Below are 24990 nucleotides of genomic sequence, written 5' to 3' on the forward strand. Positions count from 1 at the left end.
ACCAGGTGGGCAGGGTTCAGAGAGAGGCAATCATTTGGGATTTGGTTAACAATGAAACTGCACTGGGGCAACTTCCCCCTGTATGCGTTAGATACAGGCCAGACTGCTATGGGACTGGCTAAAGCTGCAGCTCAGGGATGATGAACATTTGGCTTTCCAGATGTTGGATGAAAGGACTTGCAGTCTAACAACACTGGAAGGACACGCCTTGTCTAACCCTGTTGCAGCCAATAAAATCCCTTTGAATCCCATCTTTCAACAGTAATGTAGGCATGGAAAAGGGGCACATGTTTAGGGCCCAGGGACTACTAACTTCTTCCTTGGTTCCTGTCTTATAACAATAAAAATGAAAGGATTCATTACCCACACAACACTCAAACTTGCAGATTAGATATTTGCAATAGGTCTGGAGTACTCTGAAACTGCTGAAGCCAAGCACAAAGAGGTGTTGCAGATTTACTTGCTAAGAGTTAATAAAAATGATACAATCATATATAACATTTTTGCTTGCCGTAATTGCAATCTTTCAAAGCAAAATCACAACAATAAGACAGATAAATGGTCTAAATAATTACTGACTTGGTGTAACAGAAACACATTCCTTTTGAAAAGAGCTGTACTTAATTATTACGGTGGAAGAAAACCATATGGAATAATATGATTATAGTAATCTGCACCTTATTTTTCCAAGGATCAAGTTAAGCATTAAGCAGGAATGGACTCAAAAGTCTTTATTACATACACACAGAAATCAATATCTGTCTCAATATGTAGAGCCAGACATGTATATTTTGTTTGGGTTTCAGATCTTTACAAATCTGTTTATCTGCCTGTCTGTCTAGCTGTGGGGCAGATTATGCCTGACCACTGAATGATGAAGGATGACTGTGAGGAAGAATATTAAGAAGCCATTGATCTGCCACATGCATGTGCACCTTAGTGGGAATTCACCAATGTAATCATAGCATTAATGAATGACTGATCTCTTACCATTTTCCTCTTGCAATGAACCCAAGGCAACTTCCATGGTTATCTTCCTTAGCATTTAAGAATTCCACTTTGTGGAGTTTGGTCAATTTTTATCAAAACTGAAAAGAATTTACACAAAGTCACAAAAATGTCAGTTCTAGTTCCAACTGAATGTGATATAAACAGAATTTTCCAAATTTGGTCCTCCAGGCTTAGTTGTCAAAGCTGGCTTTGAAGTTGTGGGCATTCAACCTTTGGGGCTAAATTGGGGTTTCTACTGTCCTTTTCTTTTGACAGGCTCCTCTTTTTCAAAAGCTCTGTGACTGGGAAATCCAATATGGTCCCCTGGGAATTTGTATCTAATGAATTTGGCTAATGTAGAGGGATTAGAATTGCATTTCAGGTTGTTTTTTGGTAAACATTTACCAACAGTCTCGATATTCATCATATTCCGAAAGGAAAGAACCTGGAACATTAGAAATTTGAATATGGGATAAAATGGGACTCATAGATTTACCTAACCCTTATATTAATGTTCTCAATTTATTTATTTATTTGTTTATTTTATATATATATATCCCTCCTCTTTAGTCAAAATGGTTCTTTCCATCAGCTATGCCCATCATTAGAAAAAAGTTCTGGGAATCTTGAAAGCCCCTCTAAGTGAGCTGTGCTGCTGCCCATATTTTATCCTGCTCTTCATCCAAAGAGGTAGCAAATATTTTTCTCCCTCCATTTCACAGTTACCCAAAGATGTAAGTTAGGCTTACAGACACTATGCTGAGAGAAAAGGAGATGTCTCTCTAAGGCCAAGTGAGCAGGCTGCCTCTGGGAATAACCAAGATGTACAGTTGGCAGGAGAGGACCTGGAGCAGAAGAATTTCTCAGACACAGATGAGCTGGGCATGGATCCTGATCTCATGACTTGTCATCAACAGGGGGTAGGGTCAATTAGAGGATCAGGGTGCAGAGAGCAGGCACGCTGGTTTTCAGATGCATCCCCCCACCCCCCACCCCCAAAAGAATGGGGGCCACACATGCTCATAAGGACAGTTCCTGGAAATGAGTACCAGATTGAGCTTGAGAAACTGCTCCGTGCATGCTCAGAAATTCATTCTGGGTGTTTTGTGCTTTTTAGTAAATAAAGAATATTTTGGAAGGAAAACCATCTGTGGCTTTTGAATCTGAGAAGGAGGAACTTGGCTCACAACAGTGAGACTGGACACTAAGATGAGGACACTATTCACTGCCTTTAAAGTTCCTAATATGAGGTGATGGCTTTACTTACAGTGAAAGTGCTTTAGTTGCTTTATTCTTTATCCAAGTTCTTGGCAATGTTATGTGTGGAAGAGAAAGAAATAGAGAAGAATACAAAATATAAACATAAAACAATAGAAAAGTAGCAAGCCTCAAAATGATTCTGGAAAAGGTGTGGAAATTTAGCAAAAAAGTTAACTTGCCCAATGCATCTTATTAGAAACATTCCTCAGAAACCTAACAAGTACTGGATTTCCTTTAGTAAGGGATGCTGCTCATAGTAGCCATGGTGATTCCTTTCCTTCTAGCTCCTGGCTAAGTGATAGATAAAATGATGGAGCTGAGATGTGGGTTTGGGGGTCAGCACTGTATAAAGAACATACCTCAGCCTTAAGGTCTCTATATACATCCATGAACAGATCTATAAAGGCCAAACTACATATCCTATCAAAATGTTCACATTGGAATAAATGCAGACCCCCCCCCTTTTTTTTTAACCTTGCCAAGGGGAAGGGAGTGAAATTCCAGGACAAAAATAGGAGGAGGAAAGTTAAATCCATCCTCCTAAATCAGCATAGTCCTGATCCAAATTGGGGTGCACATGTTTATGCCCAAGCAAGCCAATCACATATAGTCCTGCCATGTATGATTAGCAGAACAATTAGTCTGGCCAGCTGTCATTGTGAACTCTGTTACAAGATAGTCAGGGGACTTCCGAAAAGAAGGACAATGTCGAGGAATGATAGGAACCAAACTCACATGTAAGGAATGAAGCAGACAATATAGACAAGGACAAAATGCAAACTAAAACCCATTTTCCTTGCTTTACCCATGCTTTTTCAGTTTACTCACAAAGTGGCATTTTATCTGCCCCATTTATCTATTTAGTAAAAGTTTTACCCTGCCCTTTATGGTGGGACATCAGGGTTGCATATAAAAAAGTCAGTAACCCCAAACAAGACTTTTATGAATATAATAAAACCAGACACAGACGTCCTGTGGCTTTTCCGGATTGTGTTTTTATGGATTAGGACTTACCATGGGGATGCGGCAGTCCATCACTGCGGGCTGGCAGAGGTCACACATGGCCCCCACAGCCTTCGTAGCACGGGTCTGTTCAGTAGTTCGCTGCATGCACAACATCTGAAAGAGACAGCTTCCTGTGCATGACTTTCTTGCTGAAAACCCTGGGCTGCAACGATGCGCAGACCACCAGCCACCGACGGGCCTTAGTCCCATGATGCTGTGCACACCTGCTACACCTGCGTGTCTCCCTTCACACATTGCGTCTGCAAAGGGGCAACTGTTCCTATAGTGCTGGACATGTGTAGGTGCTTCAGACAACCAGAGGCCAGATGCACTGGGTTGCCCAACTGTGTGGAGCACCTCTGCAGGTAGGACATCCATGAAGAGGCACCTCACTTCAGCACCTTCAGAGCATGGCCTTGCTCTCCAGGCTGCCATGTGCACTGTGTGGAAGACGATCACTGACGGACAGGATGCCTTGTGCAGTCAAGGACGGGACTCGGGGACAGAGGACAGTCCTGTTCATATTTGCTTATGCCATGTATTTGGTTAATACAAGGTACAGAGAACTAACATTAATTATCTAACTAACCAATTAATCATAAAATATACAGTTTAATATTTAACACTGCCAGGGCCAGGACTTTCAACTTTGCTGTGAAGTTTGCAATTCCAACTGAAATTATTTGCATCTTCATATGCCTTGGAGAAGGATGAAGGTTACACGTGTAAACACTTTTCCTTGGAAATCTCACTCAGTGGGACTTTCTTCTGGGTAAAAAATACAAACATTTGGGCTGCAACTCCTTCAGGGTTCATTAAATACCCCTAGAGGGGTACTTATTCACATATAATTGACTATGAAAGATCATGTATAAAGAATGTGTACATTAAAAATAAAAGCATGTGCTTCTTTTTCTTATTTTAGCAGTTCATATCAGGGTTTTCCAAATGTTTAACTTTTTAATCCAGCTAGTGGAACTGGTGGAAAAGCAACAGCATACAATCAAAAATGTATGCTAATGTGATACCAAAGGTGGCTCCTCCCTGGACAGGGTCAACATAGAAATTTTAGTTTGTTCCCTTTAACATGAACCTCTCACTTTTTAAGGTCCCAAGGCCTTTCGTGGTCTGTAATACCAAAAGTACTGAATTCTGCCTTTTCTCTGCCCCTGCCCAACCCTTTGTTTTGGTCCCAGATGGTTTCCCCACCTGCTGCACTTTGTTGTTGAAATACCATTAGAACTTTCTAAAATTTTGAATGAATACTAAGTAGAAATGAAAAGAAGCTTAACCCCAAAGCAGGGACTTCTGACAGTACTTCAACTTTAAAATCAATTTCAAAGGCTATTGCTGACAGTCCGACAGTGCAATCTTATATATGCCTACTCAGAAACCTGCTGAGTTCAATGAGGTTCAAAGCTCCCTACAAAGTATACATTGGATTGCAACGTTAGTAATGTTTCCCCATGTTTCAATAAATACTGCTGATGCCATGCAATGTTAATGAGCCCTCTCCAGTCTGGTACCCCCCAGCTGGTTTAGAGAGCATGACAATGACCACAGAGGGGCTGTAGGCCATGAAATCTGGAGGGCACCAGTTGGGGAAGGCTAAAGAATTCCACCACAAAGTTTTGTTCTGAAAATGGGGAATACCTGTGGTTCTGGGAATGGGCTTAATCATGCCAGGTCCTAAGCTCAATGTTCTGAGAGTGTGAGTGCCACAGATCTGGGCAGAAGGTACTTGGACCAAGATACTTGTGAAAAATATATGTTTCAAATTCACAGGGCCACTGAACTGGCCATAACCAATCTGGCCACATGATTTTGCCAACTCAACACTGAATAATGGGAGTATCTATTGTTATTACAATACCAGCAGAATGCTTTTTATAAGTTGAATTTACCTTCTCCTGCCATTCTCAGATTGTATTAGGGTAGTAGTAACTAACGATATGCAGCAGTTCTCATTCAACCAAACTTTTAAAGTGAAGGGTTCTTCTGATTTGCACAGAGATAAAGATCTCACCAAGTCCAGATTAAAATTCTACCAGGTTCAGTCCTGAGTGGGACCAGCAAAGACAGCAGAAGTAGAGAGTGCTCAGAAATCCCCCTGTCTTGCTAAGTTTGTCCACAGGTGCAAATACTCCACAGCTCACCTGTTGGCTACTTGTGTTCTAGTGGAAGGTGGATTCGTTTTCTTTTGTTCTCTCTGGCAGTTGCTATAGCTGGTGCTAAGGAGAGATCCTTTCTCCCTTTTCACCTTCCCTTTGGCGCTGGTACTGATAGGATGTGTAGATTTCCTTAGAGGAAATGAAGTCATCAGGCATCATGAGCTGAAGCTAGCTCCCATGTATCAGGGAAAGAAAGTGGGAAAATGATGGGGGAAGCAATAAGAAGTAGATGGGGATCTGGGAAAGAGAGAGAGAAAGTCCCCACCCTTTGGTCTCCCCCCCTTCTTCACTCATTGTGCCAGTGGATAAGTAGCTGCCATGATCACTGAAGGTAGAGCACTGTCCAGGTTGGTGGTGGGGCCCAGCAGTCTGTCCTGGGATAAATCCAGCTAGTTTAATGCTTCCTAAGAAACAAGACAAGCATTGCGGCACTTGGATTATAAAGCAAAGCAGGAGAACTCCTGCTGAAGCTCAAATTCTGAGCCAAGGAAGCATTAAACACAGTAGCCATACATTGCGATGACCAAGAGAGAGATTGTGCCAACAGGAGTGTGCAGCTGAAGGAAGCATTGTGCATCACGAGCATCAAGCCATATATGAAACATTCTTCTACTTTCCATAACCTCTTCTATTGAGGTTTGAGAGAACTTGTTCCTTAACTTTCAAGTTGCAGAAGGAGATTCCCTTCATTTGTTTGCTAAGAATCAGGAGCACCTGGCAGAAATTGGCAGCAGAAATGGCCTACAGCTGCTCTTTTCCTGCTCCCTAAGGTATTTAAGCCATAAAGCAAATTCTCAGACTGAAACTTGATACTCCTAGTTGTGGGTGGTAGAATAGCTTGGAGAATAATCAAATTATAATTGATGCATGACAAGTATTCTGACATTTTGTATATATGGGTATTTGTACATGTTTCCTTCAAAATCCATTGGCTTAATTGTGCCCCCAGTGTAGAGAGAGTGCACGACAAAACCATTCCTGATCAACAGGGGTCGAGTGTGTTTCTTGTATATTACAGTGCTGTCCATTTCTTGCTTCTCCTTCATATCTCAGTACCAGCAAATGTGGAAAGTTGCTTAGTGAATGTATAGGGATTTTTTAAAAGGTTTTAAATAAGGAAACGAACACATTGTTTAATCTTTCTAATGGGAAGAGTGATCTTATAGTATTCTCAGACAATCACTGATGGGATGGGATGGATCCCCCTCCCCACCATAGGCTCAGCCAAGGCCTTGAGGACAGGAATCTGACAATAGTCATTTCTCGTTCCATATGCATGCTGCTAAAAGCTGCTGCAGAAAGCAGAAGAAAACCCTCAGAAGAGGATGAGAGGTGCTCTGGTGGTGGGTGAGGAGGTGAAGGAGTGGAGCCCTGTACCTGCTTAAACCAAAACTTCCTTGGCCCTGTTCATGGCCACTGCTCTGCAAAGCAGCTGGATAAGCTTGGCAGGCTCATCTTGCTGAAAAATGTGATGACAGAGGAATGGGAAACTGCAAAATCCTGTGCCTGGTGCTATCACTGGCAGGGTTTTGATAGTTCAGCAAATGGCAAAATTTTGGGCCATGGACACATTGGCAAAGGGAGACGCTATTGGGCGCCAGAGCAAAAGGGCTTCCCTGGGAGACATGGCAAAGGACAACTAATCTTCCCTAAAGTCTGAGTAGAAGGCAGAAATGGTCTCTGCACTCCAGCATACTAAATCGCGCCCTTGAACCTAGTTTTCAGCACCAACAAGCACCGATTTCACAGCAATGCCAGCTGCTGCTAAGAAATGGTGTCAGCTTTTTCAAAAAAGTGGAAGGGGCAGAGCACCTTGGCAGATGCTAAGAAAAGTGTCTAGGACATACTTGTTCACCATGTTGCCTGTCCCTTGAATCTGAGATTGGAGCTCTCTCTTTAATCAGTGTTAATCCTATAGAATTACACTCTTAGTAAAAGTGGTTATTTTTATTTAGCATCGTGCATGATGTACTTTGCCGGGCTTATCAGCATTGTATCTGCTTCCTGTTTCTGGATGCTGGGAGAAATCAAGTATCATACAGTATTTTTATAACTCCTTGTTTCAAATCATCGAATAGTTCAGTAGATTCAGATGATGATCCAAATACAAGCTTGAGGTAGGTACTACATGCTTTCCACTTTGAACAATATCTTCCTCAGAAATGCAAGGCTTAATTAAAACTGGAAAAATCAGATGACTTCATGTCTTTTTCCCAGCTAGTGATTCAGATATGAGATAGTGAAGCTTGAAAATCCAGGAGCTCATAACATATAGGAGTGGTTCAATTTCAATGCTTTGTAAGTTTCACAAAGATCCTGTAATTGTCCTTTTATCATGATACCCCAAGCACAGAAAGCTGTTTCAAGGATTTTGTAAATGGAGATTGTAGTCTTTTGTGATGATCCATCTCATATCAAAATACAAGGAACCCTTTCACTGGCTTCAGTGGAGGCCAAATGAAACTCTTAAGCTGGATATTCCATATGTACACTCATTTCGTGGCTGGGTGGGTGTTATTTCATTAAAAAAGACCAGGTAGTGGTGGTTCTTTGCCTTCCAGAACCTAGACTTTTCCATGGAAGAGCCTGCAAAACAGCAACAATGATAATGCATAAGAACATAAGAAAAGTCATTCTGGACCAGACCAAAGGTCCATCTAGTCCAGGACTCCATACGCATGATTGCAAAACATGCCTGCAGGATCCCTCAAGCAGGAGGGGTGCAAGGCCTCCACCTGCCCAGCTCCTCAGCAACTGGTGCGTGCAGTCACGCCACTCCTGGTGAAGGAGGGAGCATATAGCCAGCAAGTCCAGTAGCCACTGATAGTTTCCTCCTCCACGAATTTGTCCAATCCCTTTTTACAGCTCTCCAGATTGGCAGCCATCACCACTTCTGTGACAGTGAATTCCATAGTTTAACTATATGCTGTGTGAAGAAATATTTCTTTTTACCTGTCCTAAACCTCCCATCAATCTGCTCCATGGATGACCCTGGGTTCAAGCGTTGCGGGAGAGGAATAAAAATGTCTCCTCTACTTTCTCCACACCATGCGCTATTTTAAATACCTCTGTCATGTCTCTCCCCTTTCTACACTAAGCCGCCCAGTTATTATAGCCACTTCTCATAAGGGAGTTGCTCCAGGCCCCTGGGCATTTTTGTTGCTCTTCTCCACACCAACTCAATGTACTGTTTCAGATAAGATGGCCAGAACTGAACAGAGCAATGGGTCTGTTTTTATAATTTATTTATTGATGTGCACCACACCTCTCTGTTAGAAATGGCACTCAAGGAAGCTTACAATCACTGGTACAATTTGATAAAAATATTAAAGTAAATATAGCGAATTGAATTAAAAGCAACAAAGCGTGCTTAATATCACGTCAGTAATGCAGTAGAAACATCCTCTAACACAAGAGACTGGCTTATGCACTGAAGACCCATGAAATAAGGTGCCTTTTGCCTTCCAGTGGAAGGATAGTAGAGAGGAGGCAGACCTGGTTTCTCTCTGCAGTGTATTCACTACCGGGGAGAGCCATGAGAAGGCCTTCTTGTGCGTTGTTGCCAAAGGCACTCCTGGTGCAAGCGCCTCGAAAGAGGAGGCTCTCTGGACGATTGTGAGAACTGGGCAGGCTGATGGTCTGCCAGGAATCCTGCTCGCAAATCATGAGAAAAATATCACATGAAAAGGATTAGTTATACATACTTAGAGATATTTGGAGTAGGATTCTGGGTTTGCCATTAAGAACCAGTTCCCTGTTTTGCCCTGTTCAGGCATTCACCTGATGTGTGAGGGCTTAGAGTGGGCAGAATGGTGGGTCATGCACCCAAGTTTTGTCTTCTAGCACATGGGTCCTGCCAGCCTGGTTCAGATCTTGCCGAGCAGAATGAGCAAAGTCGGAGAGGAAGCTCTGCTTGAGTGAAAGCTGAACTTGGCATGTGACCAGGTGCCCGGAGAAGGCAGGGTCAATCATTGTGCGAACAGTTACTTTTGTCCAAGTGAGTGCAAGAAGAGCTCCCCATCTTGCCAATCAACACAGCAAGTTCTGAACTGACAGAGGTGGAGTTGGCCTGCATGAAGATCCAGGCAATGGGGCCAGCATGCACGGCTCCATTGCTATACCCACTTCAAACGCTCACCTGCTCAGGTGAAACGCCTGGACACTTTAGCTCTTTTCTGCTCTTGCCACCAGGGACTGGAAAACATGAGCCACAGCATGAAGTGGCAAAAAGCTGGATGGAAAAAACCCCTGAACCACTCAGCCAGAATGCCAAAGCTGTCTTTGTCTGGGGACTGAATTCCTGCGGGATCACAATTACTTAGGTTGCAGAAAAGACCTCTTCTGTGGCTGAGAAGGTCTGTTGAAATCCCTGCCTCAGGAGGATTATGTGGATCTATCCTTCCTTCGCACTGAGACACACTTGTTTCTCCAGCTCTTTGGCCTGCTGGGCTGAATTCCAGCAGTGCAACTGAACAGTGTTACATGCCCGTCTCTGGTGAATGTTTCTGTTTTAATGTTGCAGGATCGTATTGATATGATTAATTTCATTTGTAATTTAATCTTGCAATCCATCCTATGTATTGCAACTGAAGGAAGGTCTCTAAATTATTATCATCTTCATCATCATCTCCAGGATTTTAAAAATGCAATTGGAAGTACAGCACTTTGTTCTACCACTCCGAATATTCCACTTCCCTTGGTTTGCTTCAGAGGCCAAATCTAAGTACTCCTCTCTGTTTTCAGGATCAGGTGTTTCCGAATGAGCTCCAGAACAATAATAGCTGTGCCAACTTTGTCCAGGAGTTTATTTTCTGAGCTGTGCTTTCATTCCACTGCTATGAATGAAATCTAGGCCACCCTGGAGAGAAGTTCTTCAGCCTCTACTCAAGAACAGGTCATTGGAAAAGAAACATGTTCCATAGAAAAGGTCTACTACTTGTTGATAAGACAAGTTTTAATTACTTCTTTACTTGTCTACATAGAATAACTCCCCTTGACCCAAAAAGGAAGAAAAAAGAGCTCTTGTTAAAGAATATAATACATTGCAGCAACATTTTTTCTTTCAATTAAAAAAAAATCTTGTAGTTTCATGCAGATCATTCACTGCCACTCTCTACAACAAATTAAAAACAAGCAGAAGGCCAGCCGGGTTAACTTGCAGCTTGACAAGCAGAATGTTAAGCAAGCCACAGTAATAAATCCAAACTTCTCTGACGGCCTTCATGGGCTCTGCTTAAGCCCTGATGTTAACCCTTTTGCAGCTTTCTGTCCTTTTCGGGAATCTAGTTCCAGACAGAGAAATCACCAGTGAACGTGTGCCGAAGTCCAGCCTCTTAGCATGCAGCTTGGTCCTCTGCAGACACAGACTCACCGATGTCTATTGATTTTGGTTAATGTGGGAAGCTAAGGTATTTCTTTGTCTCCTGCAGTTCTGTGTCTTTTCTTTTTTTCTAAAGGAAAACAAGAACGAAATCCCCCTAGAACATGGTGGTGAAGGAGTATGGAGCATGTTGCAATTTGGATGAAGATTTCTGCAATGTGCTCCACACTGTGTCTACACCAGAAACAGCAACTAGTACGAAATATGGCAGCCAGGCTGGTCTCTGGAACATCATTTGGAGACCACATATCACCTATTTTAAAGACTTTCTACTGGTCCCCAATACATTTATTTATATAGCACATGGTGTGGATAATTACCTTTTGAACCCTGCCTTGGGCCCAAAATTCCTTTGTCCATACAATCTGCTCCAACAGCTAAGCTCCTCTAGGGATAATCTGGAGTCTTCTGCAAGATTAATGTCACCCATCCAGAAGACTTTTCAGTGGTTGTCCATATGCTGTGGAATGGTCTGCCAGGAGAAATGTGTCTGATTTCCCAATTCCCACCTTTCAGGGGAAGTTAAAAATGTTAAGACAGGCCTTGCCATATTAGTTCTCATATAAATTAATTTAATTTGTTGTCTTAGTCCATATTATTCACTGCTGGCTTTAATTTTGTGTAAGCCTTCCAGAGGTTTTCCTATGGAAATAGGGAAATATATAAATATGTAGATAGATAGATAAATAACATACAATAAAAATCCTTCCAACACTTTCTCATGGGTAGCAGCACTGACAGGAAGGCTTGGCCTTGCTCTGCCTTTTTGATCTTACTTTGTCTTGCCAGCCGTGTCTTCCACCAGCAAATGGAGCACTGTGGCTGCTGAACCTGTGAGGCTAATTCAGTCTCTAGCTTGTCCTCCACCTCAGTGCTGGGCTTCCAGGATTGGCGGAAGGATCTGCGAATGGCAGAAGTGGTGGTTGCAGCAAAGCGGCTAACCTCTCCTTCTCTCTCACTCCCACCTTTGCTTTGCTGGTTTCTTGCCCACTGCTGCAACGACATCCATCCAAAGAGAGGAGGATGGGAAGAAGCCCAGCAAGTTCTGCTGGATGATTTAAAAGGCATCTGTTTGCTATTATTGGGAATACAGGGTTAATTATTGTTCTAATTTGAGTGCGTGCTCCTTCTTGGTGTAGGCAGTTATACTACTGATTAAGCAGCTGTTGATTTCTGCCAGTCTCCTGGCAGCTTTTAAAAATGTGGTGGGATAACCTGAAGAAAGAAACATGCTTTGGGTTGCAAACAAACGCTTTCCAAACAGCCCACAATAAGCATGTTTCTTCACCTCATTCTCTGTAAGAGAGGGAGAAAGAGAGCGAATCTGTATTCACCTCATGAACAAGAGCTCCTTCCTTCCTGTAATATCGGAACTGGTTGATACTGACCTGGTTTCCCCATTTGCAACTCTGCAAGCACCGTGTGCATGTGCTGAAGTCCTGCTTCTTTACTGTACCCTTCTGCATGAACATGTGCTCCTTCATGTTTGCATGAGAACCTCCTTCTCTGTCTGTTGATAGATAAAGTCATCCCTGCATTTCTTGAACAATCAGTAATTTCTTCCAAACTGGGGCTGGTTGTTCTCCCTGCACCATGTTGCTGAACTTGCTGCAGAAGCCAATTTTCGTGGTGGCACCCAAGCTTTTTCTACAGACTTTCAAATGTTCCCCCACCCACCCTGAAATGATGCCTGGAAGCGTGGAAAACAGCCACATCAGCATAGGCTGCATGTACAATCCATTATGCATAAGTTTTGATTATACATGTACTGAGAGACCTTGGTGAATAGGAAAGCCCAAGCAATAAGTATATCTTCCTGTGCGCAGCTTAGGACTGGGGCCACTAGGTGAATTCCTGGTTCTGTCCCTTCTGTATGTCTACATATGTACACTCTTTGTCTAAAACCATACTTTTTAGAGAGTAACAGTGCAATCCCAGACACCTCTAATCCAAAGTAAGGGCCTTTGAGTCAGTAGGGCTTACTCTGTGGTAAGTGTGCATTACGAACGGGACTTCAAGCTTCCCAAAGTTTTCCAGATCTGACCTTGAACTTCTGACTCACATCCCTATCAAATTGTGAACTTTTTTCCCCCCACACACAAATCTACACACAATCATGCAAATTTTAAATGCTTGCCTCTATCAAACTCAAGTTTTGTTGCACAAATTACATGGCAAGCTTAGAACCATATGAACTTTAGACTGGAGATGGTGTTTGAATCTGTGTTTTATTGCTGGAGGAGCAACCTGAATTCTAGTAAAAACAAATGGAAGGACATTTTTCACCCATTCCTAGTGTGTCAAGGATTGCGGCCGAAGTCTTACCAAACTCAGTTTAAGTACCTTGTGAATGAATGTGTTTAGGATCCTACTGCACAATTTAGTTTCAGCACACAATTAGGTTGCATACATTCCACTGGACTTGGTAGAATAGTGAAAACAAAGATATTAATGCATCTTGAATCTATTTCTGCAATTTAAATGGCTCAACCTAATTTACATAGAAAATTGAAACTGAATAGATGAGAATGATCTCTGAATAACATTATTTCTAGTTATCAAATGCTTCAAGATGAAATTACACCTTTTCTTTTTCAATAGCATTAATCTACACATTTATGTCCTTTAATGACTAGACCAAGTAAAGAAAAACTGACTGCATATCCATCAGGGATCATATGCATAGTTAATTAAGCTTGAAATAATAAATCCCCAATTTCCACAAGATAAGGTAAACAGCCAATTAAAGCAGGATGCAGTCATTATGTTCCCCATTCATTAGTCAAAAGTATATTAATGTTTCCTAAATAATTTACCTGTATTAAAATACAGTAAAAAGCTTAAAACATTAATAGGGTGCTTTACAATACAGTAGTCAATAAAGCACTATATCAGTGCTATGTACATAATGTATGGCTTCATTCCATGGCAATGTATGCAGCTTCTTGTGCAGTAGAAACCCTGCATTGAGTAGCCGGCAAGGGCACCCAGCCAAGTTCTGCCACTGTAGGACATAAATTCCATGGCTTCATTATTTCCTCCTGAGCAGGAATCTGATCCTGGGTGGCACTGAGTATCTTGTGCCAGATGCTGACCTCTTGTCACATGATAATAATGCCCACATGTGAGAACTATTTTCCAGGTTTCTGTTTTGGTTACTCCTTCACATAATAGGTTGGATCCATATTGAAGCTTGAGTATCATTGCTGGCAGAACTGGATTTCACCTTTCTTTTTTTTTCTCAGGATACCCTTCCATCCACCTGAAAATGTTACACAGAGAGTCAGAAGACTCTGCTGGTTGGAATCACCTGTGTTGTATGTGTGGTGGATGCTTCTCAAAAAGTCTTCGAAGAAGGTTGACTGATCTCATGGAAAACAAATTCTAAATCCAAGCCCAATAATCTAGTACATAGCATATGCATATGTGAATGTATATATGGGTGGAGGAAGAGAATATTCTTGTACCAGGAGTAACTTTGTTCCTAACAAAGGCTTTATGAATTTAAGAACCAAAATCCAATGGGTGCAGCTTTTCCTGGCAAGGATGCACCATTGTGGGAATGATGGGCTATTAAATATGTACCCATCACAGCTAGTAAGAAATAGAACGTCTATCAGGAACTAAAGTGGCAAAGCTGGTGTTTTGCCATTATCATTTAACCCATCAGAAGGCCACATCTGAATGTGCCATACATTTGTGTATCTATCTATTTATTTGGAATTCTTATATGCCGCCCCCTTCGCATAAGCCTCGGGGCAGCTTCCAACAAATAAATATCAATACAAATACATAAAAACTGGAAACATCCTGGCAAATAATATCAAACCAATAAATAATCAACAATTAATTAAAATAATGTTTAAATAATAGGTCTTGGCCTGGCACTGAAAAACAAATAATGATGGCGCCAGGCGGACCTCTCTGGGGAGTGCATGCAAACCTCCTCCCACTGCACGAGAACACTTGAACTTTCCACAGCAAAAAGCAGACAAGTCTATTTATTAGTTGCTATAAATATTTTTCTCTTTGGCTCCCTGTGCAGCATCCTACTTATTCATGAGCTTATATACCTAGCCTGAAGCTTTCTGGAGCATAACCTGGCCTTGGAGTCCCATTCATGGGAAATCCAGATCTACTTGGTTTTGCTTCTTTTATCTTTGTCTCCTGTCACACTTTGTGAATTCTGACTCTTTCTGTAACCACTAGCAAATGTCTCATTCCATGGCCTGATGACCTGATGTCTTGCACTGGCCAATCTTTTCTGCCAGCCTTAGCTCCATTTTGTGCTGGGAAGGTTATCTTCTGCTGTCCAGATTTGTTTGGACAGTGCCGTCTTTCAAAGTAAACCTCAGTTTCGGTTCTACACTCAAACCATGTTTAGAACCCCCCCCCCACAAGAGAACATCACATTTGAAGTACAGATGTGAGAGGAGGAAATGGGGGACCATGTGCAGATACATTGGAAGCACAGTGGGACAGCATGACCTTGGCATCCAACACACCCTGCACTGAGGCCAAAAGTCTGAATAATGCCTATAAACAGTCTCAATTTTTTCAATGGAAGGCAAAAACTATGCATGCACATCATTCCACAACAAAGTTTGGTAAAGCCTACCTAGTGAATGCATTTTGTATGTGGGTTTGCCTAATATATATATATTTTTTGCAAGCTGTTCTGCTCACTCCCACAAATATCTGAATGGCAGTGCCATGCTGCTGTTTAACATGCATATTTTGCACACACTTATTTCTGGTTTGGAGATCTGACTCACAAAATTCTGAGAACTATGAATACTGAAGGATAACTGCTGTGTGCATTCAGAACTATGAATCTGATAGATTCTTATCAACATAGGAAGTGAACAAAATTTTCCCTATCCCTAGGCACAAGGGATCAAAAACACCCATTTGCTTGGAATGCTGGCTGGTGAACAAATCCCCAGGCCTTTCTCTGTTTCATGTTCTGTGCAACTAACAGAAGAATGTTACGCATGTCTGCATAAATCAGTCTCATGGGATTACTTCTAGGTGAGTATTTGATTAAAACTGTTTTACACATAAACAGGGTCAAACTTCATGTTATGTCAATAGTGCAGTGAGTTTCTTACACTAAAATAAAGGTGCATGGCCCCAATCCTGATGAGGACCACCAAGTGCCAGAAGGGGAAGATCTCCTCTATATCAACTTGCTTGTGAAAACCCTTCTTTTCCATGAAAAAATGGGGGAGGGTACCACTGGTACCCTTTCAGGCAGCCTGAGATAGAATACAGGAGTTGCTAGAGAGCACCTACTGGACCCAGAGATGCAGTGTGGATGCACGTGCATGCATTTTAATGCCAACTCACCAAATTTTACACTTTGGGGCCAATACAGGAAACAACATTCTTTGGAATTCAAACTTCTCCAAATTTGCAGCTGGGTTCTTCAGTAAAATATGAGTCCAAAAAGTGTGCAAACTAGGGAAAATAGGGTTCAAAAATGCATTCTATCAGGAAAATTGCTGAAACAATGTGCACAGTAGGAAAACCTGCCTACAAAATGGTGTGTATTAGGAGAGGTGCATATGAATTTTCAAATGTGAATTACAGATAATTCTCCAAGTTCAGGATGTACTGAAAATCTGAGTTGAGCTGAATTGAAAAGTAGAAAAATGAGACAGTGAGATAATGCAACATTCATCTGTAAGTTCAGCGCTACATATTTAAGGCTTAAGAGAGTGGATGAGTTGCAGAAAGCTATTCGCAAGAGGTCATAGTCAGAGAATGTGGAATCAGCTGCCCCTTGAATGGGATGACACAATTTCACAGTTAGTGATGGCTCTGAAAATATTCTTGAAAGCCACAACAGCAGAAAAATAACAGAAGAATATGTTTGGGAAGGCCTGTTCTTGTATGCACCAAATTCATGATAATATGCATCCAAATCAGATATTTGGATTCCTGAATTCAGTAATTTCTGAATCTGCCTCAGTTAAATTTAAACTGGGACGAAACCAGTGCTGCAAGCCCACCCCCTCCGGAACCTTCTCCAGAAACTTGTTTGTTCAAACTGAATAGCAGTTGGCAGGTGGGAAGTGGCAATGCGAGAGGCTGCAAAATAAATGAGTGTTTTTGTTACAGGCAGGTAGTGAAAGATGCAACCTGGCAAGATAGTATGTGGGTCATCAACTTTTAGAGCCAAATCCATTCCTGAAATAAATACAACACAATTGGTGGAATTAGAAAGTAATGCCTGTTTGCAGTGTTTTCAAGTTCACTGCAGTGACTTTGAAGAGGAAAATGATTATTTAGACATGTATTTCTACCGTAGTCTATACAGATTTAAAGAAAGTTGCTCTGTGTTCTTCTTTTCTAGGTGGGCTTTAGGTTCTCTAGTGTCCTAAGTAAATGAGACCTTAATACTAAGCCTTACCCTTGAATGCGGATAAGGTAGTTATGGTCTTTTCTGTACCAGGTGAAATTGTCCTTATTTTTCCATTCTTTTTAGCTTTCCAATTTCTGTTTTTTTGTGCATCCTACATATAGGTATTTAGGTCAAAGAGGTGCCTGTTGCTTAAACTGTATTTACTAATTAAATTTGCATATTACTGAATATCCGAAACTCTCTGTGAGTTTGCAACAATTAAAATATTAAAATGGTAAGGATAAAATAATATAAACATTTAAAAGTGGAAAGCTACAATATAAAGCAGAAATAAAAATACAAATAATAACCAAAATGAACCCTAGGAGCAGTGCAAAGTACTGAAATGCAGTAGCATATTTTAAAACAATGGAAACCTAAAAGCTTTAATGCCTCAGAAAATAGTCTTCACCTGGCACATAAAAACACAACATCAGCATTAGGTGAACTGCTCTAGGGAGCACACTTCATAATCAGGATGCTGCAACAGTTCCCACACACCTCACCTTGTTAAGAAGGGGGTCCTAGAGAAGACTGACTGAAGGTGACTATGGGTATGGGCAGGTATAGGTGGATGAGGTGATCCTTAGGGTTATCTTGTGCGAAGTCATGCTGTGCTCTGACCATAAATATCAGTCCTCTGATTCAGGCTCAGAAAGGACTAGCACTCAGTACCCATGGAAAAGAACTGGCATATTATGATCACATTGTCCAGAACACATTAATAATTTTGCTGCCCTATTTTGTCCGAGATGAAGTTTCCAGACTGCTTTCAAAGGCAGCTTCATGTATAAGACTTCATGTATAATACTTTGCAGTAATCCAGTCAAGAGTTTATCAGACCATGAATAATTGTACCTAGGTTAACCCAGTTCAGATAAAGATGTAATTGATTTATCAGTCTGAGCTGATAGAAGGTGCTCAACTTACCAAGTCCACCTGTGCCTTTAATGACAATGCTGGATACAAGAGCATAGCCCATGCTATGAAGCTGATCCTTTGGGGAGAGTGCAACTTTCTTCAGAACATGTTGAACATCACTTATCTGGGCAGATGAACTCATAACTAATAGGACCTCTGTCTAGTTTGAACTGAAATTTAGTATATTGGCTCTTATCTGGTTCATTACTGTGTGTAGCTACTGGAGCTATGTAACCACCTTGAGTTTCTCACAAGAGATCTGGGACACAAATGCAATGTAATGATAACAACAATATTATTATAATAACAATAAGACCAATGTTTCAAATCCAATTGTGAAGTCCAATTGAAATGGGTTTAGATCGTTGATGTCATTCAAGAGGCCCTGGCCATGACTGACCACAACTGTTCAAGTACCAGGAAGGGAATATATTTTACTGCCCTATAGTTCTTAATACCATCTGCACCCAGGTTAGGGTTTCTCAGAAATGGTCTAATTATCACCTCCTTTAAAGAGGCTGGAATTATTCCCTTTCTCAAGGATATATTTATAACCTCTTTGACCCAACTGGATAGCCAATCCCTTTTAAGTTTAATCAGCCAGAAAGGGCAAGGGTCAAGCACTCAGGTAGCAGACCAGATCCAGACAGTCACCTTTTCTGTATCTTTGCGCCTTAAGAATTGAAACTCATCTGAAACACTGAAGCAGGTGGTGCTCTGGATGCCTCTCGTAATAGGAGTGGGATAACTGTGGTGTCCAAGTAACTGATTTGAGCAGCTTTATCTTCATAATGTGCACAACCTTGTCACATTGTGTCATCAAGGGCTCCACCATCTTTTTCCCTGGCACAGATAGCAGCAGACTATGAACTGCTTGGAAAAATTTTGCTGGATGAAATGTGGCAAAGCATTCTCTCTTTGCCATCCCTTCCACATCATAGGCCATCAAAAGCTTTCTAGAAGCCCAATTTCTTCACTAGGTGACATAAAGAAAGCAATGATGGAATCCGTGGAGATCCATATGGAAGGCATTATGTGACAGACTGAGAAGAATTTGTGTCTTGTCTCCACTTGCTACTCTTTAGATAGCAGGAAGATCAGAACATGGATGTCAAGTGCTGACTTAAATAGATTTGATTGGACCTATAAGCCAATGTTGTATGTATGCTACCTAGTCCCAGGATATTTAGGACTGGAAAGTAACCTTTAGGCACAGTTTTAAGATGTATTGAATAAAATATAGGTAATTTAGTTCCAAATAAAATGTTGTTGCACGGTCTGCCAAATGGCTATCTACCAGCTTCATTCTTCCCACAAGAGTATAATGTTATGTTTACAATGGATCCATTCCACGATCCAAGCCAGTATAGCAGAATGCCTTAAATTAATGGCAAGCTAGCTCATCATCATTCCCTACTGGATTGATAGAACCGCAAATAGTAATCTGCAAGAAAACACAGAACAATGTATAAAACCAGAATCATTAAATTCCATGGTCGGGCCTCATGAAAGCCAAACTTCAATTTCTGAGGTTTTCAGTTCTTCAAGAGACAGCATTGGTGACAAATGGGATAAAGGAGTCCAACACACACAGAGAAAACAAAACAGAAGAGGAGAAAAAGGCAGAAACTAAAAGAAAATGACTCACAAAGCTAGGTACTTTTTCATATTACTGAATTCAGCAGCTTTCTTGAAGAGGTCATGCTTCTGAGAGAACAACAGCGAAATCATTCTTTTCTAACTTGCTCAACCCTACTGGAAACCAATGTACAAGCAGATAAGAAAGGAAGGCTGGGACTGCACAGACAACTAGTTTTCTTCTGTTGAAACATTTCCACTGCTGTCCACCAAGCTCAATCATCTGTCTTATTGGTATTTCAGGATCCAATGGCCATTTTCCATATTGAACCAGCACTGCCTAAAGATTGTGGCAGCAAACATTTTGGTAATAGAAGCCTTTTGGGGTTTTTTAAGCAGAATTGTGGAATAGCCGTACAGGTCCATCTGAAAACTTCATAGAACATCTTATAGAAACTTTCCTTCCCCACATATTGATGAAAAAGGTTCTGCATTAAAGACTATTTCTTCCATATTTGGTGGTAATGCCCATTTGAACAAGATTTCCTAGGAAGGTACCACAAAAATCTCAGAAATAATCATTTATCAGCTAAGAATTTTACACTGTAAATTCCTGCATTTGAATTTGTATTCTATCCATTTTTATTATTGTAGCTTTTCTTGTTCTATGTCATGTTCATGTGGCAGCAGGTATGGAAGTGGCACAATACTGAGTTGGCTTCACGTTTCTGTCCTGGATATCTAGTGAAGGAAATATACTCTGTTAATGGTTTACCTGTCATAGCAGACTTATGGAGGGGCAGAGGCAATGAAGCTTGATCACTATATCAAAAATTGTTTACCATTTATGATGCATGTAAGTGAAAATACCTATAGATGTACTTATTTATTTTCTATACCACCCAAAGTTGAATCTCTCTGGATGGTTCACAACAGCATATCTAAAAACAATATAAATATACCAGTAAAACAGGTTAAAAGATCATAAATATTAACAGTATAAAATCTAAAACCAAAATCACAATGCATTGAGAACATGGTGCTAAATTGACCGCTCCTGCTGGTAGAAAGGCTTTCACCAGTGTAATAGGGCTGAAGAATCCCCCCTCTCACCACCACCACCACCATGGCCCTTCTTCTATGGACCTTCAACATTTGCTCTGCTGGGTTGAGAGATCATTCATAGCAGATATGGCAGGGAGTGGAGGTAGCGGGAAATGAGATTTAGGGAATATCCTATTAGGCAAATAAAGGTCTGCTAAAGCATCTTTGGATTTCACTAGGGATCAGAGCCAGAGAATTTCAAACTCACTAAACTCTACAAAAATCACTTTGAAATTCTTTACAACTCACTTTTGTTTTAGTTCTTGATCTAGTTTTCAGCTTGTTCAAACAGGAAAAGTGTAAAGAATTTCTGTTATTTTTTCTTTATTGATTAAAGCATGGAAGTTTCTTTTAAAAGCAACTTTCTAAGTACACTTTTTAAACACACACATAAATTCAGGAATTTGCAGACATTTCTTGAAAAAAAGCACTTCTGCTTGTATTCATGTTTGGGAATGGGACATGTTCATATGATTGCTGAACAGAAATATAATTCTGATTCATCCCTAGATTTTACCCATGATCTCAGATGAGCAGCATGCCAGGCACCATTTTGGAAAGATGTGGTAAGGGAATTTCAAGGGATGGTTCTGGGGGGAAGTCATAGTAAGAATCCTTGTTACATACACTTCGGCAGGTTCACACAACAAGACAAGCAACACTGTGCAGTTACCATAGTTCACAGTTATTTATCATGACCTACTTGTCAGATGATCAAGTGGTTTCTATGTTGCTGTGGTTTCCGTCTTCCCTGCTCAGTCCTCCCACTGTTGGCATGTATCCCATCAGCCTGCAATTAAATCCCAGGGTGCATTGCTCCCCACTTATGCTGCCTGCCTCTTCTTCATTGGCCTGCATGCAGAAGCTGGATGGCTGGAGTGATTCCTGCACTTGCGACTCTTTCCAGTGGACTCTGTTGTGGTTGTGTACCAGGTGCAAGCCCTCACCCTGAATCTACAAGCCTCCATGCAGGCATCCTGACCGTAGCTACCTGCCACTCACACCCTGGACCTTACATAGACTACACAACAGAACAGCAAGGGTAAAAAGGCACCACAGCTTGCCATGTTGTCTGAATTGCACCCTTTTTCTTTAACTTATATTGCATGAATTACATTATTGCACATTATTTACTTTACTGAAAATTAGTAGGATACCTATATATTAAAAAACCAAAACCTAAACAAACCCAAGATTTTCCACTCCTGCTTTCCAGTTATATAACATGTCTGATCCTCCATTTATTATGTTTCTATTTTTCTGAATGTTCTGTGGTTTGATCTTGTCACATGCAAACTAGACATAAGCACCAGCTTGATATATTAGAAGCTTGGTTCCTTGTGCTGAGAAAAACTTGACTTCCCTCTCTACCACTAAAAGTACAACACTATTGTTCTTTGCAGATGCAGAAGTGTACCCACTCCCTCAAATAAGGATTATCTAATGGAGAAATATTGCAGGTAAGAAGGAACAATGAATCTTACTGAGTACTTTAAACAACACAAAAACATTGAGAAGAAGGAAAAGGTACTGATGATTGCTGGACTACTTAATTATCTGCCATTCACAATCACACAACACATTACATACGTAATGAGAGAAATGTAAAGATAGTACAAAGATTTTCTCAGCCAGATACATAAAATAAATCTTGGATATGGTTCCATTCAATGAAATACGAGAAAGACAGCGTACTGGGACAGATCATGTGACAACTACCAACATGAGCCAGATCTGCTTTGCTCTCTCTTGGGGAACAAGGCTGGTAGCCCCTGAACCTTATCCTATTGTCTTGTTTCAGCAGGGTGTTGTTAGCTATACTGTTCCAAAAAGATAGTTATTCCAAAAGAAAAAAATATTTCCAGCTGCATCTAGCAAAAAACCTAAGGCTCATTTCTCAATAACTCAGATTTATAGCCTAGAAAATGTATAGAAACATGGCATTTGGGTAAAACAGCTTTTTACATTTCTCAGACAATAAAAATATATTTTCATCAAAGTTGCAATAGAAACGAAGTGAGTGGAATTTTGACTTTCCTTTTCTGGATATTAATGGACACGCACTCACCTGCAGATTTAAAACATTCCTTCTGTTTATAGAAAGTGCACATAAGAGGGTTTACTTTTTATTTTTAGTAAGTATCTATCAGTGCATCCAAGACTTTGTTCAGGACTGGACTAAGAAAGAAAGCTTTACAATCATAATCCAGATTCATAACATCTACGTTTGCTACATGGCTAGCATCAAAGTTTGACCTAGGCAGGCCTCTGCCGAGGGCTGCGCCCCAACAGGGCCACATATAAAGATACCCCCCAAGATATACAGATATCCCCCCCACCCTCTTCACCACTGCTGCCTACTTGTTCACTGTCCTTTGCTCTGGCCCAGGGAATGGTGGTGGTGACAAGGATGAGCGGGAGAGTCCACTGCCTGCTTCCCTACCGGCTTTCTGCCTGCCTGCTGCCTATCAAGCCAGTGGTGGAAACGGTCGGAGTGCGAAGGTGGAGCAAGAGCAGTTGATGGCAGTGGGGCAGACTCAGTGGAGCAGGGCCCCATGGAGCGCGTCTCTCCAAGTGGCCCATCGGCACCTGGCGCCAGCGTTGGCTCGCCGTATTGCTAAAATCTTTACTGATGCCTATTTCTTTTGTAGTTAATCCGTTTTGGTTAAACGATTTGGTAGGCGATCTGTAAATGAGAAGCAGCAGGAGGAAAAAAGGAGATTTCTGCTTTGCAAAAGCAATAGTTGCTGTTCTTCCCATTTGTGAAAAATATATAGAGGTGGACTTATTTATTATTTGTTTATTATTTCAATTTATGTGCTGCTACATCAGCCCATACTTGGGCTCTCTGAGAGGCTTACAAAACAATAAAAACAACATAACACTGAACAATCTATAACTATATAACAGTAGCAATAACATCCAAATATATAAAAAACAAAATCCAACAAATTAAAATCATTATGTTAAACACTTTTAAATAATTTAAAAGATAAAAGCATATGCAGAGAATAGGGTCAGATTAAAAATCAAGATTTACCACTAAAATCAGCTATTAAAATAGCTGGAGAAAAGACTTCCATGCCCCTCTATGAGTGAGGAACCAATCTGGATGATGCAGCCCTGGAATTACAAATTGCTATACCTGAGTGATTTGCTGAACCACTGATTGATCTCTGGAACAGGAACTGACCTGGGTGTTTGGCATGTACTGAGTGGGCCAGATGCCTGCACTGAGTGGGCCAGATGCTTCGCTCTTCCCCATATATACTGTACAAGCCCCGTGATCCTCCATAATACTTCATTCATCTGATGAAGTAGGCTATAGTCCATGACAGAATGAATGTGCTAGTTTCTAAGGTGCCGTAAGTCTCTTTGTCTTTTTGACAGCTACTGAAGACTTGAAATGAATCTACAGCTTAGTGCCCATTTGGAGTCTGCCATTCACAGATCCAGAAGGTACATTAACCAGAGCACGGCGATTCATGCCGTTTAGGCTGTGATGCTGTACACACCTTGGAACGAGTGCCACTGAACCCAGCGGACATGCCTCGGACTGCAGCCTGAAGCGCTGTTTTCCGATCCCTTCTAGAGATTGGCAGAGTTGGCTAGCAGAAAAGGGTAATTCCTTGACATAACTGGGCCACATGCTACCCGCTGTTCCCACTCAGCACCAAGGCATGGCAGTTGGCACTTCCATATGCCTGGGTCAGTTAGGACTGTGAGGCATGAGCGAGCCATCTTGGCTTTCTGGTGCAGAAGTAAAGTGTACCAGCTGACACGGCTGATATCATACTTAGCCCAAATTGCTGCTGGTTGTGCCTGATACATACCTCCCTATGTCCCCATAATTACTGCTAGGGCTGTGGAACAGGTGGCCAGCATTGTGTCTTTATGTATTAGGCAGATTTGTTCCATGTGGCTGCACTAATAGTCTTTTTTTAAGAGCTGAATTAGTGGCAACTATGCAGAAGACTCTGGCAGGGCCCTATAATGGGATATTTAATATTGGTTGATAGTGGGCTTTGACTTCATCTTAAATCATATAAGAAGGACCAATTGGGCAAAGGACCCTATATCTTTATGCTAGAAGAAAATCTGCCCTGAGGCAGTTGCAAATATAATTACTTCTATAGGAGGCATGAGGCCTCTATTTGTTATCTAATTGCACCACC

Source organism: Varanus komodoensis, unplaced genomic scaffold, assembly GCF_004798865.1.
Source record: "Varanus komodoensis strain SLA01 unplaced genomic scaffold, ASM479886v1 scaffold6_4, whole genome shotgun sequence".
NCBI lineage: Eukaryota > Metazoa > Chordata > Lepidosauria > Squamata > Varanidae > Varanus > Varanus komodoensis.